The sequence below is a fragment of the Nanorana parkeri genome, unplaced genomic scaffold (assembly GCF_000935625.1).
Source record: "Nanorana parkeri isolate BGI_ZX_2015 unplaced genomic scaffold, ASM93562v1 scaffold237, whole genome shotgun sequence".
In the NCBI taxonomy this organism is placed as follows: domain Eukaryota; kingdom Metazoa; phylum Chordata; class Amphibia; order Anura; family Dicroglossidae; genus Nanorana; species Nanorana parkeri.
This window is the reverse complement of record NW_017306505.1, coordinates 1492210-1497250: the sequence shown is the minus strand read 5'-3', so window position 1 is coordinate 1497250 and position 5041 is coordinate 1492210. Positions and strand designations below refer to the sequence as shown.

The 5041-nt window shown below is 43.7% G+C and overlaps 1 protein-coding gene across 1 annotated transcript in view; it reads left to right on the top strand.

Annotated features, from left to right (window-relative positions):
* The first annotated feature begins 453 nt into the window (after nucleotides 1–453).
* The window catches only part of PDYN (prodynorphin), a 20581-nt gene continuing 15993 nt past the window's right edge, over nucleotides 454–5041 (top strand). Inside the window, exon 1 of the mRNA XM_018556412.1 lies at nucleotides 454–554. The gene's annotated coding sequence lies outside the window, so the exon portion shown is untranslated. The remainder of the gene's footprint in view (nucleotides 555–5041) is intronic.

Sequence of the window (5041 nt, the reverse complement as noted above, 5' to 3'; positions counted from 1 at the left end):
TTTCCAGGCATATCTGCACTCTCTCTAGGGGACACGGTAGTGTTTAGATGTATTTAAGCGATCCTTTTCATTAGCAATGCACCGGGCAGTCGCAAAGCCTGCCACTTTTCCATATAATTTCTATTCAGTTACCATTATTAAAATCAATTTGCAATTACAATTCAAAAAACAGAGAATGCCCGGCACACCATCGCGTACATTAATGTCACATTGTGTCGCCGCCCAACAAACTTACAGCTGTATGTCATACACCACCGCAGCATCAGATTCCACAATTAGCAGTCCCGTAATAACACTAAAGTTCAGCGTATAACGTGCAGATCCGTTGAACCTTGTAATTGCATCACACGTTGCTTCTCCACAATACCACAATACCAGCCACAGCTCCCTGTTCAAGGCTAAATACTAATTGTCTGCTTCCGTGTTTAAGGCTTGGACCCTTTCAAACAAAAGGAAAGTGGATTTCGGAAACAAAAGGAGCGTCTGAGGACTGTAGATCAGCTGGAAAGAAGCCTAAAAGCAGAAGAGGATTGCGCAGAATACCTATCACAAAGGTAATCGGCTTGCAAATGAATTTGAATAGCAGTGTACAAGACGAACGTGTTACTAATAGCAACCAGTCAGGTTTTACCTTTTTTTTTTTTATTAATGGAAACATTATACACCTTGGTCCAGATTAAATGAATCAGCCCCGATCAAACAAAACCATTGCTGATCATATTCCAGTTTTAGAATCTTAAAGGGTTATTAAACCCTCGTGTGTTTTTGCATATATCACCTGCTAGCAAGCACTAGATATATGGAAAACGATTCAAAAAACATCTGAAAATTTCTCGGGCGGCCGCAAAGGATCTTGGGGCGGGCGCATGCGCAGTTCAGATGTTCGGCCGGGAGACGAGGAGAGACACAGGGTAGGTCTATGGAGCAGCGTGCACCCGCACAGAAACCGTGGGACATCAGAGAAGAGGAGGACAGAGGAGTCGGCGCTGGATCGGAGACCCGCACCAGCGCTGGAGGGACAGCTAAAAACTACAAGAAAGAAGAAGATGATCGGATTGAGAGGCGTCATTTAAGGTAAGTCCTTACATTAGCTGTGTGTGTGTGTGCCGTCCCAGTTGCTTGTGCACTTGTGGCTCCACTAAGCTTGCCCGTGTTAGATTATAGTGTATTCGTATATATTTTGTCTAATAGAAACTTGGTAGCTAAAAGAAGAACTCCAAGAATTTCAAAAAACCTTCCCTTGCAGTGAGGGGGTAGCTCAAGTAGGTGCTCATTTTGTCTAGGGGGCTCAAATACAGCTGATATACTCACCTGATCCTTGGTCCTTCCAGGCTGCTGGACCAGTCCCCCCAGCCTCTTCTGCACTGGGCTCCGGCTGTCGTCATCACGATCCCTTGACTTGCATTAGACATGAGGGTGCCGAGGGACATCCCATAGCTGGCGCATACCCCTTTTCCCTTTTGATTTGGGGCCTCAAAATCAAGCAGAAATACTCACCTGATACTTGGTCCTGTGGTGGTCAGAACTCGCCTCCCCCCCGGCTATGGAATGTCCATGGACATCCTCGTATCTAATTCAAGTCAATGGATCTGCATAAGACGTGATGATGTCAGTGGTCCTTAGACCACCAGGAGATAGCAGGCTGCCTGGACTAGTCTAGCAGCCTGGAGGGAGCCGGCAGGACCAAGGATCAGGTAAGTAACACAGCTTTATTTGAGTCCCCTAGACAAAACAAGTACTGCACAGGTACGTTTATTTTTTCTTTTCCTGCAGTTCTTCTTAATGTAGACCTGTTCTGTCAGTTAATGCTGCAAGCACTATTTTGATCGCGCCGTACCGGACCGCAGGCATCATGTGCCTTGCGATCCCTTGCGGCCGATCGCATTGTGGCCGGAGGGCCTGGCTACGGTGCCATTCACTTCAATGGACCGCCACGCCCCCTCCTGCCCCACAAAAAAGTGAGCCGGCCGCAATGCGAGGGAGTGCGTTCTGGCCAGAATCGGGCTGGAACGCACTGCATCTGGTGTGAACGAGCCCTTAATCTTTGGAAATCAGACATTTACAGGTAGCTGAGACACTGTGCTTTAGCTGACTAAATGTCGTTAATCAATTTTAACGTTGCAAGTTTAGGAGTCACCATCCTGCCTTGTAAGTCACTGACAAGTAGGGCAGAAGATCAGACTTTTCAGTGGCCCTATGCCTGCCCCAAGCCGCTGACACAGTAGGTTGTAATGTCAAAATCAGGATGACAGCTACATAGCTCACCCCTTTAAAAACCAGCAATGGGCAATGGTAGCGCTTAGATTTCTTTTATCCTGACCAGTTCCAGAGTCACAAGCTGGGCTATAAGTACCATGGACAGCTCCAGACTCAGTCATAGTCTGGTGATCTATAAACGAGGAGTGTAGAGTTATCACACACAACTTTTGGGAACCTGCAGAGCACCACACAGCCCACCCAGCCCACCCTGCTACCCAAATACAGTTTTCAACAATGTCCAGTCTAAAATACTAATACACGAGACGTTTTACAATGAAAACCTTTAGTGGACAGCTGTGTAAATGATGTGATGATGAGGTTCCTTGTTCACATTTCAAATCTGAATGGTTGCTATTATCACCATCTCCACTGATGCGTCACTGTGTGTTTGTGGATCCCGGGGACTTCAATAATATGTCATTGATGTTTTGTAATAAAAGGGGTGTATGGCAGCAGAGCGACGGCATTCAAAGTGAGGTAACACTTATCACCAGATGTAATCTGTACAGTGAAAGGGGGTTTCTGGTTATTACACTTCCCACACTATGTTTGTTGCTATTTGCCTTTCCAAATAAGAGTAGTTTGGGATGTTATACAGTTTTGCAATTACAGGGTTAGTCCTCCCAAAACTAATATTTGAGTTATGGGTGCAGAATATTAGACTGAATCGCCCATTGAAGTATTATTTGTCTTCAGGAATGCAGCGACAAGATCTTTTTCCCCTTCTTCCCTTCCGCCGTGGGCTCCCTGGCCTCCAAGAAGGAGTTATAAGGACCACAGGGATGGCAGGAGCCCCTCATAATGTGCATATCAGTTGTACAGACCTGGAAATCAGCACAGGGATGGTGGGAGCTCCTCATAATGTGCATATCAGGTGTACAGACCAAGGAACTCAGCACAGGGATGGTGGGAGCCCCTCATAATGGGCACAGCAGGTGTACAGACCCGGGAACTCAGCACAGGGCTCTTACCAAGTGAACTGTCAGGTGGCTTAACTCTATAGTATCTATGAAGACTAAATATCTCTTTTGGTGGGCTGACCCTTTAATGTTCCTTTGTATTATGTGTTTCCCTTACATTTATCAGCATTTCATGGAATACATGTACATTTTAGCAATGTATTCATTACAGAGTGAGTGTTCTGCCACATTTACATAGTTTATACACAACATGGAATAGCAGACATTCCCCTTTTAATTAATCAGATTTCATTGCATTTAGTCAGGATAGGATAAGCACTGAACAAGGTTTTAAATCTTGTGAATGAGATAGCAGTCGCTGGAAAAAAGGGGATCTGATCTTTGTAAAGTAAATGTGTTTAATAAAAAGGGAAAAATAATTACCTGACTATGTACGAAGAATAACTCACTTGCGTTCTCGCTGAGGACTTGAATCTGCTGTACAATGGCCAGTTGTGTCCTTCACATACACGATGCTGCGCTTTACAACATACTGCATGTCATGTCTCTATAGAAACTGTTTGTTTTTTTTGTGGTCAGATTGTTTGTGAATGCTAAAAACCCCATTTAATCTATTTACATATTGATTAAACTATGTACAGCAGCATGAAAACTGAGATGAAAGGGAAGCGGTATACTGCACTCTGAACCTTTCAGGATTCTGTTATTTTGCACAGTGTATTTTGCAGTCAGTCTAACTGGAAGCATATGCTTGCAGGAGAAAAAGCAGAGGCATACTGTACATTCATCAGTACACTAACGCAGGTCCTGGAATGGGATGCATTGTTTAGTGTAGGCAGCAGGCAGGTGTAGGACCTGGATTTAATGTCTGCCAGGAGTGCATGGACCTCAAGAGCAGTTTGAAACAATCACAGATCTTATATTTTCACATATATATGTTTTTAAGGCTGTGTTTTAATCTAGTTAAGCTTTAACAAATGAATAGAGCTTTCGGAGTACAGACTAGTATACATCTCTGTCTTCTTTTAGTTTGCTTTGCGAATGCCATTCATACAGCATTGTCATCACTATATGGAGCTGAGGAGCATAGGAAATTGCTCTGCTCCTCACCACCATCTATTGGTGGTAGTGTCGTGCAAACGGCATTCACCCAGCTATACGCTGGGCAGAAGATTTATATAGCAGCTCCCTAGTGTCCCTTTAGCAGACTGACCTAGTGTGCAGTGTTTTGGGGTCAGACAGTGGACAGGCCAACACCTGTCAAACCTGAGGTGACCACTGAGCTTAAGGTTAAATTGTTAGGCTCAGAAAATCTAAGCAAAGCAAGAAAAGGAAGCAAATAGAAATCTTTCCCAAAGAAGCTTGCACAAATAATGAATTTAAATCTGTATATTCGGGACTGTTTCTCTTTAAGGCCCAACCAGATGTAGAAACTGAAACTTGTAATGACGTGCATGGCACAGTGTCTGAGAGGACAGGGAGATGCGAGTTATTAACTTCATTTAAAGCGATTTTTCACCCCATTACAATTCCCAGAAGAGAGCGACTTAATGACCTGGATCTTCATTCAGTCACATAAAGCATGAATAACGAGCTAACGGAATAAAAAAAAAAATAATGGTAAAATGTAGAAACAATATGAGACAGACCACCAGTAGCCAAAATGTAACCGTGAATTAGAGACTTCAAATGTTTTGTTTGTGTAATGCTATCTCCTGGATCTCATCAGCCAGAAACAGATAACCTTTGTGCTATGGACACTGTGGATCTCACCTTTTATAGGCTGTGCATTTAAAATGGCGCTAGGTCTAGAGGTGGCTATATGTGTGTATGTATATATATATATATATATATACATATAC